Source organism: Ceratotherium simum, chromosome 29 (genome assembly GCF_057802395.1).
Source record: "Ceratotherium simum simum isolate JZ-2026a chromosome 29, ASM5780239v1, whole genome shotgun sequence".
Taxonomy (NCBI): Eukaryota; Metazoa; Chordata; class Mammalia; order Perissodactyla; family Rhinocerotidae; genus Ceratotherium; species Ceratotherium simum.
In genome coordinates, this window is record NC_141928.1 from 19,017,654 (window position 1) to 19,032,084 (window position 14,431).

The window sequence follows — 14,431 nt, forward strand, 5'->3', positions numbered from 1 at the left end:
TGGAAAAATGCAAGTGCCGCTACTTGTAGCAAAAGCAGAGATATAATAAGCTTAATGCAATCAGGGGAAAAATGGAAATCACTCCAGCATAATTCTTCTGTATGTGTGTGAGCTCTGAATGCAGGCTGCTTTGAATCTAGGCTCCATCACTTACTAGCTGGATGACCTCAGGCAAAATGTTTTTCTGTCTTCTATAAAATGGGAATTATAATAAAGTTCCTTTCTCATACGTTGTATGAGGATTAAATTACATAATCATGAAAGATGTTAGAGACCCCATAGGCAGTGGTTTTCAAAGTAGAGTTTCCAGACCAGCAGCGTCAACATCACCTGGGAACTTGTTTGAAATGCAAATTCTCCAGCCCCACTCCATATCTACTGAATCAGAAACTCTGGGAGTGGACCCAGCAGCCTGTGTGTCACCAAGCCATCCAGGTAATTCTGATGCACCCTAACGCTGGTGCTGCTACAAGTCACGATAGAGACAAGCAATCTCAGAAGTTCAATGATCTAGATTTAAATTCTGGTTCTGCCTCTTACTAATTGCGTGATTTGGGGTGACTTGTACAGCCTGTTAGTGCCTCATTTTCTCATCTGCAAAATTAGAATAATATTATATGTACCCTGGATTTGTAATGAAAATTAAAAAAAACATATCTGTCATATAACAAGTCTACAATACACGGGACCTTGTTGTTTTGTGGTTCTGATTATTGTTTTATTACTTCTGGCTTTAGTTGCACTTAATCCAACTGGCTTTATACTTAATTGTGAAGGAAAATCAAAATCAAAGAGCATATATGAAATACTTAAAATGTATCATGGAAAAGTTTTTTCTAAAATTAAAGGCAAATATGAATTTTATTTATTTTCTAGCTATTTAGAAAATGACCCTCCCCTACAACATGGTAGTTTATAGTTTGATTTCTGTACTTTTAACCATCATACTTCGCCTGCTGGTGAGGGCCCTGAAGTCCAGTCCCTCTCAGTACAGGGCTGACATTTGCTTTGGCCAGAGGCCCACTCCAAGAAGTGCCACTGGGCCAGGGAGCTCCATGCCCCAACTCTCAGGCACAGGCTGAGCTGGTGTGACCAGCAGGCTCTCTGATGGCCTCTGCACCTGCCACCAGGCAGGCATAGTGGAAGAGCCAAAAACAGAGGAAATGGAAGAGAGAGCAACTGTGGGCCAAGCCGCAGGGAGCCGCTCTTGGCTGTGTTTGGCCAGGTCACAGAGCAGAAGCAAACCCTCCTCCTGCAGAGGAAGAGGGAAAGAGCATGACGACTGTGCTTCTAGTTATTTTTCTGCCACTGCCTCATTGTCAGACTCTGGACAAGTCTCTGGCCCCTACAGGTTCCCCCATCTGAAAAATAAAGGGAGAGCTGCCGTGCAAACCCAAGACTTTAATGATTTGTATGTAAGACAAAAACCTACCGTTGGTGGGTGTGGTTTCTAGGAAACATGCTTTACCGTGATGCTAACTCTTCTGCCAACCCCAGTAACCACCCCACCCCCAGTGCGGATGCACATCTCTCCAGGTACCATTGCTCTTGGCATAGCAACGCTGGCATCTCTGCATGCCTGACCCCAGGCCTTATTTCTACATGGCTGGGTTCTTGGATGGCTGTGTCCCCTCCCCTACGTTCGTCCCAGTAACGGCCATTGTGGATATTCCTTTATCCACAGCATTTAAGGCCACCTCCGATTTCCTAGCATTTCCTAACTTGCTAACCTTCCAGAAGTAAAGGTTCTCTCACTTTTTTCTAACCCCTTTCCTCTGCATTCTTTTTTCTTTCCCTTCACTCCCATCTCCCCTAAGCCTGGTTTTTAGAGAGAATAAACATGATTAAGGGTCACAGCTGAACTTCATCATGTTACATAACTTCTCTGAGCCTCAGTTTCCTCATCTGCATAACCAGGATAGTGGCATATACCTCATACAATCATCGGGAAGATTAAACAAGAAAATACACGCAACGTGCTTAGCACAGGGCCTGGTCCGTAGTTAGAACTCAACAAGTGAGTGCTAATTTTATCATCACCATCATTTTCATTATCATTATGAGCTTATAGCAGTTACCTCTGGACTTACCTGCTTATTTCAAGTTTGTCTCCCTACAAGACCGCTAGTTCCATGAGGACAGGTACCCTGTTTTGCTCATTACTGGTTCTTAACTCAGTGGCTGGTATACACAGAATGGGCCCAAAAAGTATTTGTGAAATGGATGTTGGAAAGCAGAAGCTGGGCAAAGAAAGCATGGTATGAGTGTGAGTGTGTGAGTGTGTGTGTGTGTGCATTACTGTATGTGTGCGAATGTGTGTGTTTCTGCTCGTGTGTGCTTCTGCATGTGTGTGTTTCTGCGTGTGTGGGCTGCAGTCCTGAAGGGGCTAGTTCTCTCCTCTATTGCACATATAGCTCTGCCTCACACTCAGAGCCTAATCAACTGGAATGGCTCCATGGGGAATCTTTAGTGCCACTCTGTCTTTGTCCCATCTCCGAGCCACCCGGCCTGCCTGCCCTTATCCCCCGGGAACCACAAGATCAGAGCCAGGGGCATTTATTCCATGGGCTTACTAACTTGTGTGAAAGAGGGTGGCTAAAAATTAAGGAGAATAAATCACTAGCTTATCCACAGTTAACGTTTTCAAAGAACAGAGAACCAAGGCCATTTACTTGATATTTCGAACTCCAAAACACAACACTTCAAGAAGTAGACACCTAGCGGTGCTCATTTTGCCTCGGCCATATCATAGATCTGTTGACAAACATGTACTGAGAATGCACTGTGTGCCAAGTACTATGCTAAGTTCTGTGGTTATAGAGAAAAAAATACAAGTCTTTATTGGTAAAGGAAGGAGCGAGGGCCGGAAAAAACATAACAGAATTACTATACAACACGGTAAATGCGACTATATTGGAAGCACAGGGGACTATAAGAGACGCAGCTTTTAGCTGGATAAAGTCAAGGCAACTTTATCCAGTGGAATGGCATCTGAGCTAGGTTTCTCAGGAGAGTTAGAGTTAACCAGTAGAAGGAGAGGCATGTGTAAATGCCATGGAGGGTGAGAACACGATGCTTGCTGGGAAATCCAAGTAGTTCAATGAGAATGCTGTTAATGACAGTAATAGTGATAGAAATACACTAGCTTATATAGCACTATAGAACTATATGCATAGCACCATAACGCTTCTAGAACACTTACCATGTGCCAGACCTTGCTCTAAACCTTTTACATATTGTAACTCATTGAACCACTAGAACTTAGGGTTCCAGGAGTTGAAAGCAGTTGGGAGAGGTGAGGTTCAGAAGTAGATGGTTCCAGATCTCAAATGGCTTTATGAGTAGCCTTGTGGGGGTGAGGGTTTGACTATGAGATGATGGATAGTTATAGAAGGGCACAATTTGATCTTGATCAAGTACATGTTTTCGAATGATTGTTCACATTGCATGGTGACAGATGGATGGGTATGAACCTCAGACTGGAGGATGGGAGAGCAGTGAGCAGCCTGCTGGAACTGTCCAAGTGAGAGATTTGAGCACCTGAATTAGAAAGCAGTGTTGGGAAGAGGCAACCTAGATTGACTTGCCGAGGGCCACACAGCTAAGTTCAGAGCCCATTATCTTTTTTCAAGCTTTATTGAGGTATACCTTATATACAAAACATTTCACATATTTAATGTATACATTTGATGAGTTTGGGCATACGCCTACTCTCTCTGAGTCTCTAGTCTCTACTGCCTTCTCTACTTCACAGTGTCTCTCAGATATCAGAAGACTTAAAGTATCACTGATCCCACATCTGGCCTCTACCACTTACTAGCTGAGTGATCTGATATGCCATTTTATTTCTCTGAGCCTCAGTTTCCCCCTATCTTAAATGATGGTAATAAGACCTGCTCTGCTTACAAGCTTTTGTGCTTTACAAATATTAAACCATGATGCAAATGTGACGGCTTTATTATGTAGATACTGAAGAGGAGGGTGAGGGTGAGGATGAGGATGACCACACCTTTCCAGAAACCATTTCCCTGTGGTTTCATGGACCAAGCTCTACTCATTCATTTAATCCCTCACAGTGCCTTGTCCTGACCCCCTTTCTCTTTCCAAAAAGAATTTCTCTTTCTTCTCTTGTCCCATTGAAACTGTGCTCATAACTCTGCCTTTACATCAAACAGATTGCAGTCGTTAAATAATTATTAATTCTGAGTAGATGATTATTAATGTCTGGTTCAAGACCTGAACTCTCCCAGTGTCCAGGGACTATGAGGACAATTTTAAATATATATACCCTTGTGTTTAGACTTGAAAACCAGAGCATTTTTGTTGCTGCATTATTTAATTATTCAGGATAGAAGTTGCCAGCTACGGGAAATGACTGCTTGCAACATGTAATTTGCCTTCCAAACAAGCTCATTTGGGCTTTGACATTTGACAGAGAAAGGTCTGGGAAGATGAGCTTTTCAGAAAGGGTGTCTCTGCATCTGACACTGCCTGAACTTTAGTAGGCTGATTTTTACAATCGCCAGATCATCAAAGGTTAAACTCATTTAAAGTCTCCCTTTACTAACAAAGAAAAAAAAACCAAAATACCGCGAGCTGCCTTAACCTGCTGTCCTCCTCTACAAGCACTAGCTGGGGACTCTCAGAAAATTCTTCACATCTGCAAAAGGTGCTGCGAAGTTGGCAAAGTTAATCTACCATACCCCTATGCACACTTTCTGCATCCTTTACTCTCTTTGAAAATCCAGAGTTTTCCTGCTCTACTGAAATCTGCTCTGTCTAATTACTCTCTTCCGTCAATACTCATTCAGCCATCCATTTGTTCTCTTTCCAAATATCCTTGGGTTTTTTGGTGCTAAGCACAGAGTTGGGCTCTGGGTATATCAGCTGAAGGAGTGTCTGCTGTCCAGGTTTCTATCCCCGTCCCTCTGCTATGATGCTGCAACAATCTTATGACTAGTGTTGCTTCTCCATTTTGTTCCAATCCTTCCTCCATAGGGACACGGGAGCACTTCGATAAAGCACTAATGTGGCTGTTTCCCTCCAGTGATTGCAAAAATTACCATTATACAACTTACTCTGGGACATAGGGCCTTCATTTTATTAATTCACTTTGCAAATAATTATTTAGTACCCAATATATGCCAGGCATGCTATACAAGGTATTGGGAGATACTGCAGTGATTAAAACAGGCAACAGCCTTTACTCTCACAATAGAGAAATAAATAAGTAAATAAAGAAACAACAAGGACAAAAATAAATATATAGCTTTGAGCTATCTAGTTAGGAACAAACACTGCTATAAGGGAGAATATGATAGGACACCCAACTTAAATTGGTGTGAGGAGACAGGGGAGGTCTCTGGAGTTGGAGAGAGTGACAATCTAGGTAAAGCCTGGAACATGAGCAGGAAGTGAGAAACCTCATCGCATCCTCAAGAAGCACAGAGTGGCTGGAGCCTACTGCTCGAGGGAGAGAAGTAAACATGGACAGGTAGGCAGAGGCTGGCCATGTAATACCTTGTAAGATGATAGTCCTCAGCCCTGATGTTCAATGCTGGGGAGCTTTTAAAAACTACACGTGCTGCGGGGCCGGCCCGGTGGCATAGTGGTTAAGTTCGCGCACTCTGCTTCAGTGGCCCAGGGTTCCTGGGTTCGGATCTTGGGCATGGACCTACACACCACTCGTCAAGCCATGCTGTGGGAGCGTCCCACATACAAAATAGAGGAGGATTGGATGTTAGCTCAGGGCCAGTCCTCCTCAAGCAGAAAGAGGAAGGTTGGCAACAAGTGTTAGCTCAGGGCCAATCTTCCTCACACACACACAAAGAAAAACCCTACAGATGCCCTATCCTTAATCCAAATCAATTTACTTTGAATCTCATAAGGAGAGGTCTGAGCATGCATTGGTTTGTAAAGCTCTCCACGTGATTCAAATGGGCAGCCAGGATTGAAAACACCTGTTGCAGAGTCTTTACAAATTGGCCCAAACTCTCTCTATGGTTTCATCTCTGTCTTGCCCATCAGTTTCCTAATACTATCCCATAACATCCTCTCTTCCTCTTATACACTAATCACTTTCATACCTCTTCATTTATGCTTATCTGTTTCCTCAGCTTAAAATTCAATCCCCCTTCTCCTATATTGGTTAGGGATGTTTTTGGCTGCAAGTAACTAAAGCCCTGACTAAGAATAGCTTAAGTAAACAGAGGCTTATGTTTCTCACATTATGAGAATCAAGGTAGGTGTTGGCTGGCCTTGGTTCAGGGGCTCAGTAATATCAGGGCCTGCAAGTCAGCCTTCAGTGCAGGAAGAAGGGTAGAAAGATGGACTTCAGGTCCCTTTCATCAGGAAAACAAGAGTTTTCCTAGAGGCCCTACTCTGGCAGACTTCCCCTGGTGTCCCATTGGTCTTATCCATATGACAAGCCATCCTTAGTTGTAAGGGATTCTGGGAGAGTAAAGGGTGAGTTTGAAACGACAGACTTAGATTGACCATGCTCCATCACCTTGGGCTTGGTGCTAGGGTTCTGTTAAATGGACTGAGGGGAGGTCACTATTGTTTAGACAACAAACACTGTCTACCACACATGCTCTTAATCTGCTCAAAGAACACCTACGACCCTCAATAAATGAAAACTGTTGTCCAGAGAAGAAATGTTACATATCCAAAGTAATGGATGCTAGGGGTTACAAGAGATAAACTGAAGTAGAAGTGGCTCTGGCCCCCGGAGTGTTTACACTCAGTTTTAAGTTGCAGAATTTTTGTGAGTAGCGAGTAGGGTGGGGGCACAGGAAGTTGGAGACAAGGTAAAGGGCACAGGATTGCATCTTTGCAAAATACCAAATCCTGGTGGTCTAACTGGATTCCTAAATTTGTGGTGTTCTGTAAAAATCAGGACTTCAGAGTAGCAGGAGAACAGCTAGAAGGGATAAAAAAAGACCTCTTGGATCACCCTAGAGGATATGGGATCTAACAGGTTTTCTTAGGTAGACAGAAGGAGAAAAGGATCCAAGCTGCAAAGAACACAACTCCAGTCCCACTGTCAATGTCTCCACAAGTTTGGGAAGAGGATGAGCGTCCAGAAAGAGATGATCCAAAGCTCTTCCAGGATCAGGGGTCAAAATTGCCCTTGTTAGTGTTGGCTTCCTCTGTGAACAGTACATATATATATCGCAGGAAGGGACTGCTTCCTCCGAATGATCCTTTTTGCACCACGTGCTTGTATTTGGACCCTAACCACAGATGTCCCTCGCACTTTAAAAAAACAAAAACTATTTTAATCAATTTCCTTTCTGCTGTGAATGGTGGAATAGACTATAGACTGTCACCCCAGGGAAATGGGCACGGGTTGCTGTTCAGAAATATAGGTGGTGAAATTAATCAAAGCACATCTACTTTCAGCTCATGACCCTAGACTCACATGTGGTTGGAAGCCCACACCATCTTTGCATGTCTGACTATAATAATACATTCCTGCATTATTTTATTATAACCTACAGAGATAGATTTTGTTATTATCCCCATTTTTCGGATGAGGAAGTGGAGGTCAAAAGAGGTTAGGCAGATCTAACTAGAGTGCTCAAGACTAGAATCAGCTAGTGGCTAATCTGGCTCCAGAGCATGGGTTCTTAATTAGTATGCATGCAACTCCCCTCCATAAACCCATCATAGTACATTACTTCCCAATTAGGAATTTCTTTCTCAAACCCACATGGAATACCCACTTATCTTTTGGTGCCCACTTTAAACCCAAGACTGTTACAAGCCAACCATCCTATCCAGTATATAATCAGGCCACCAAAGTGAGCTACAGCCAACCCATCCACTGTCTTAAGAACCAGATGTTGCCTCTCATTCCTATCCCCTTCTTCTCACTTTCTCTCCATTCCCCTTGCTTATCTCTCCTCTTGGCTTTGCCTCTGGCCCCATGCTTGCCTCTTAAATTGGGCTGAACTTGGTTTTCACAGTTTTAATCCACTATGATTTTAAAGGATAAGGATTGTGTGACTTTCCCACCCTGCTCTCAAGGTGGATCTCCCGAATGCTTTGGCTGATTTCATGCAGCCACTTCAAACCCCCATAACCCCAATTTCAACATCAACTATGTCTGCTCCAGCCCCTCAAAAAGGGGTGCTAGCCACCTTCCAGTTATGCTTTTGTTATTATCAGCGTTTATTTTTGAAGCTAGTGTTTATCAAGTTATTGTTTTGTACCAAGCACTGTGCTAAGCACTGGATCTGTTTTGTCTCACTTAGTCCACCCGCCTCCAAACCCTATGGAGTAAGAATTACTATTATCTCTATAGTACAAACAAAGGAACTGAGCCCCATCCAGCAAGATGCAATCACTTACACAGGATTGTACAGCTGTAAGTAGGCAGATAGGACCCAAACCTATATCTCGCTGATGCCCTATTTCTCCCTTCTAGGGCTTCACAGAACAAACCTAAATCTTCTTTCATGTGTCACGTGTTCAAATATTAGCAACAATTCTTACATTTTCCTGAGTCTTCTCTGGTTTCAACAACCACAGGTCCAGCCACCACTCTCCTTTTGCCAGGATTTCACCTCCATCTCCTCATCATCCTTATCTCTACTCAGTGTGTCCAAGTTAATCTACTTTAAGAGTTTGGTGTAGACCTGCATTCACTACTCCAGGTGTGGTCTGATTAGCACAACATAGACAGTTGGCCTAGCCCCTCCTTCATCCTTTATGGTCTATTTCTGGCAATGAAGCCATACATTATTTTGGCAGCCTCTATGACCCCAATCAACAGAAATGACTGCAGAGGGAAATTGCTTCTGAACGTGTCTACTGTTAACTGTGAAAATGGACAGTGAATGGAAGTCAAGGAGATACTAGGGGAAACTATGTCCAGTGAGCAAGACAGTTGGAAGACTCTTTTGTGATGGGAGTGAGGATGTTGTTGACTGTGGATACATTAGCTCATGGGTTAGATATTATTCCACATTCAGGTGCCAACAGCCCAGGTTTTTCCTGGAAATTCCCCAGGTGGAAGGTAATCTTGAGGCCATCTGATGTACTTATCTTTGTGTTCTGCTCAGCAGTCAGTGTTTTGATGCTAGGCCGCCTTGGTCCTTGTGATCCTGTGACATAATGGAATCAAATTAAAGGGCCATTTACCAGCTTTATTGCCTATTATTTATAATACTCTGGTTCCAAAGTGCTTCTTTATAGAGTGCTTAAGCTGCCATCGCTGGATAGAGTTTGCCATAAATGCCTCCACGTGCGTGGCACATTATGTCCCACAGACACAGCAAAAAGGGAAAAGATTATTCTCAATTATTTCATATAGTCTATTTTATTGTTTTATTGTAATAAACTGCCATACCTTACACCACTTTAAAATCAATAGTTTGCATTAAAAATAATGAAACACGGCTATTCATCTTGCTTAGCATTTATGCTATTACTTTCTGATAGTGAATCTGTAATATAGAGAAGATAATAATTATTCACTTCCAATCAATAGGAACATTTTCAAATGCTCCTGTGTGTCCCACCACTATTGCATCAATGGGGGTTGATGACAATAAGGGTTTAGATTTAAAGACTCCTACTTGGCACGAAGTTCTTCATGCCCTCCCTGCAACTGTCAGCACCTTCTCTGACTCTCAGAGCATCCTTTTTAAATCCTTAAGACAATATGATCAAATGGTTAAATGCCTGAGCTTTGGAGTCAGAGAGCCTGGGCTTAATTCCCGATTCCAACACTCACCAGTACCATTTGAATGACCTTGGGCACGTTATTTAACCACTCTCTGCCTCCGTCTCCTCATCTATGAAAAGAGAATGTTAATGTCCACCTTGCAGGATTATTGTAAATATTATGTACAAAACTCCACAGGATGTGCTTATGAAAGTGTCTGAATTGTGATAAGCACACTAGAAATGATAGCAACTGTGATTATGCCATGCACACTTGGGGCTGATGAATGTCCTGATAGATGGCTGTTGTTTCTGAAAAGCTAGCAGCAAAAGCAGGTGGAATGGCTGGTGCCATTTCTAATCTTTTGTTCCTTTGTTTCAACCTGGCATAAGAAGATCCAGCTGTGCTTTGTGGTGGTACTCAGCATCTGGACTTGAAACTCTGACAGGAGAAATTGAGCCATCAGTTTGGCTGTGATGTAAGAGGCCTTTTAACTCCCAACCCTTTGCTCTTCTGCAAAGTCTCCGTGGAGACAGTACTGGAGTGAATACATGGTTTTGTCAGTAAATACTCTTTGATCAACACTCAAGTCAAATATAAGAAGAGTGGAAATGGTGAATGCTTAAGCCATAATTGACAACATGGCTTTTCCTATCCTGTTTAATTTAATTCGACAACTGTTTATTGGATAGCTAACATGTACCGGTAGAAAGCCTAGGTGTTGAAGGGTAAAGAGATTCAAAGATTAATAAAGCATAATATATGCTGTTTAAATATCTTAATATCTAGGCAAAGATGCACGTCACCTAAATAACTTGAGTCCAAAGTGTGGAAAGAAAGATTGATTCTCTCTAGTAGGGAGAGATTATTTCAACTAAAGCATGAATGACTAGAACTTCATCAGGGAAAACGGAGGAAAAGAGTATTCCAGGGAGAGAGAACAACAGATGCAAATGCCAAAAGGTGGGCAAGCGTACATCTCAATGTAACTCTACTAACAGAAATACTTCTAAGTTCTCTGCTGCCTACAACACATCTCAGGGCTCCACAGTCTCTCCACCTCAATTTCTAGTCTACTCACTATATTTCCTATCTACCCTAGCCTCCTAAAACTACACCACAAAATATTTGTACCTTGTCAAACACAATGCTCTCAGTTTCATGCCTCTCTATGCTTGCATTTTCTGTCTCTTAGACTCAAAATTGATTTATCCACCTGAAAAACTGTTCTCCTAGAAGACTCAGTTCAAATATCACCTCCTTTATGAAGCCTTCCCTGATACTCTCAGATAATATCACACTGTGGCATAACTCTTTGTCTGCATGTCTGATGTTATGTTTCTCGGATGAATGAATGGACATGTGAATGAGTGAATGAATGAATGAATGAATGAATAGAATCATGTATAATATTTTCAGAAAATGGGGAGTCTGGAGGGATTGGGGCATAGCCACTTTGGGGACACAGTGAGCTGGGCTTATATGACAGGCTAAGGAATTTAGATTTCGTTTTGTCTGAGAACCGTCAGAGAGCTTTGAACACTGCTGTAAATAACCAGAATCATCCCCTAAAAAGATGAATCTAACAGTGGTGTGTAGAACATTTTGGCAGAGGAGAAACTAGACGCAGAGAGATGATCTAGATGATGGGATACCAAAATGAAACGGTTATAGCTGAAATGAAGAGAAGAAGAAAGTGGAGAATATTTTGGAGGAAGAATGCAGAAGTTGGCAATGGATTGATTAGAAGCGGGAGGAAGAGTAAGGAGGCAGAGACGAATTTCCTATCATTCCTCTTATCACTGCAAACATCGTTGGGAAGGGATGTTCCTATAGCACTGCCTCTCTCTACCCCACCTTGCTTTAAAAAAAAGTTACTCATCTGTTTAGGTCAGATTCAGGACAGAGATAGGGAGACTGTACCTCAAGGTAGGGTCACTGAGTTATACACAAAATTGTCAAGCTCTCCTCTATTCTTTCCTCTCATTGCAGCCTGATCAATAAGTCAACTGATCAAATTTGCAACTTCCCTCTTTTCTCTCCTATCAAGAACTCTAGGACCTGGTCCGTGAACCAGCAGCAGCAGCACCAGGGAGCTTGTAGAAATGCAGATTCTCAGGTCCCTCTCTACGGCTACTAAATCAAAGTCTGCATTTTAACAAGATCCCTGGTGATCCCTATGCATGTTAAAGTTTGAGAAGTACTGCTCTAGGAAATTATCACTTTACTGTCAGACAACTAGCTAGAAAGCATGACTCTCAACCTGGAATGCATACTAGAATCACCTAGAGAACTTTTAACAGCCCCTATTCCCTAGTCTGCGTCCCAGACCAATTAAATCAAAAGCTTTGGGGGTAGGACCCAGGCAGCAGTGTTCTTAAAGCTCCCCAGGTTGTTCCAATATGTAGCCCGGGTTAAAAACCACTGAGCTAAAGGAAAGATTTAGATTTGGACATAGTGAGAGAATTAATCTCCTTTTCTCCTTCCCCATCCTCCATTTAGCCCTTGGTTCCAGTCCAGTTTCACAAAGAGATCAAATTTGGGTTTCTGGCATAGGCCCTGCCAAAAGTAAAACGGAAGTTTGATTTCTCATTTGCTGTCACTGTTTATGTGTTTATTGCCCTTAGGAATTCTTGCGAGAAAAAGAAATAGAAAGTGTAAGGCAGGCTTCAGGCATTCTATGTCTTCTAACCAAACACCATTTAATAATGCTCCAGCACCTGACCGTCATTAAGATGAAGTTTGAACCTCAATGCTAGTGAGGATAGAAATGCCACTGGACAAAACAGAGGACACAGAACAGCTTAGATTAGGGATAACGCTTTAAATGGAGGATACTCTCCATCTCCTCTCTTTATGGACACGCATCAGACATTCCCCACTGATTATCCCACACTGTAGCTTCCACCTGTTGAGCTCAATCGTTGTTCCCCCCTCCTCAACATTGTAGATGAAATGATCTGACCAGAGGTGTGATTTAGTCCATATTTCATACAATGAAGCAGTAATGAAAAATAAAAACCCAGAACATTAATTCTCTGTGATGATATCATCAAGAAAGAAGGAAAAATATCATACTGGGGTGTTGGATTTATTGTAATAATACAGGGCAAGCATTTATCTGAGTCAGGGGCTGCAGCTGCTGGATACGAACCACTGTAATAATGAAGACCAGATTGAATTATCTTCAGCCATGATTAAAGATCAAAGAAGATTTTCTTTTTAATAAACACAGTCTTGTTTTTCTTTGTCAGAGACAGTTAAAGTTAAGCCAGCTGGCTATATGCAGAGATGGAAAACTGAAGGCCTTTTCAACAAAGTAGCCCAGCAGGAGAGAAATACAGGAATGCCCAAATGTATTTGTGGGTGGAGGGTGGCTAGGTGGATGGGTATACAGGAAAACGAAGAGCAGAGTGTGTGACAGATAGAACCTTTTGAAGGGCAATCAGGAGACATGACCTGGTCCTTTGCTTCTGGAAATAGTGTTTTCAAGAATAGTCATAATGATAATGTCAGCTATCACCTTCTGAATATCTACTATATGCCAGGTATTGGATTAGATGCTCTAAAACATTTATTTGGCTTATTTGATTATATGATTTAAATAACAACCTTGCAGGGCTGATATTATCTTATTTTTAAAAGAAGAGGTCTAAGGTGTAGAGATGTTTAGTAATTTGTTAAAGAAATTTATGAAGCTAGAATTTACATCTGTGTTACTCTTGGAACCTGTGGCTCCTTTCACAATACATCGTTCTTTCCAATTAACGTAATGATTCTTAACACTGGAGTGGCGGGGAATTGATGCTCTTACACATCTCTTGGTGAATATGAGACACTCCCTCTAAAAAAAAAAAAAAAATGCATTTCCTCCCCTGTACAAAATTTGATGAAATTTCAGGGAGTTTCCTGACCCCATAAATCCATTCCACATTAAGACGCTGTCCCCAAAGTCTTAAAGAAGTAATGAGTAGAGGTAAGAAGGAAAGAGGGCAAACAAGAAAAAGTAGTAGATAATTTAGAGGAATGTCTTGGACTTGCTCTGTTTGGAGCAACTGTATTTCTAGAATTTGGTTCTTTTAAAACTGTTTTTAAAATTAATGCATAATATACATATATTTGCATAATTGCAAGTTGATGCTTAAAAACTGCTATCAGCCAAAGCTATCTGAAAAAAAGAAAAAAAAAAAACACTCACTACCACTTAGACTTCTATGATGTCATGGTCATTGACAATTAAAACCCACACCATGTTGTGGCTGTGAAGTGGCCTGAGCCACGTTGACATCAACCCAGGTCATTTCCTGCCCATAAAATCATACTGTCATCACTCTCTCCACTGTAATGGAGCATGCTTTATTACAGTGGAGTGGTTTTGGTTTTAATGGATGCTCACTGAAAATAATACCTTTTAAAATGTGCTGGTGTCTAATGTCCTATATTTCTCTTGACTAATTTGAAATAATACAGTCTTTCATGGACATAAAATCAGCCTATAATGGCCCCTCCCATCATCAGCACCAAGGCATTGACATTCCCTGATGCCATGTGAATTCCTTGATATGTACGCGACCCTTTGTGACTTCTCTTCAACAACGATTCTGTTTTGCTCTACCCATTCTATTCAATTCTTTTTTCTTCAAGGACGTCTTTCATTTGCGTCTTAATCTGATATCATCTGGATTAATTCAATCAATATATATTTGAAAAACATTTCTCTTGACCTGGACCCCACAGCCCCTATGGACAGCTGGGGAG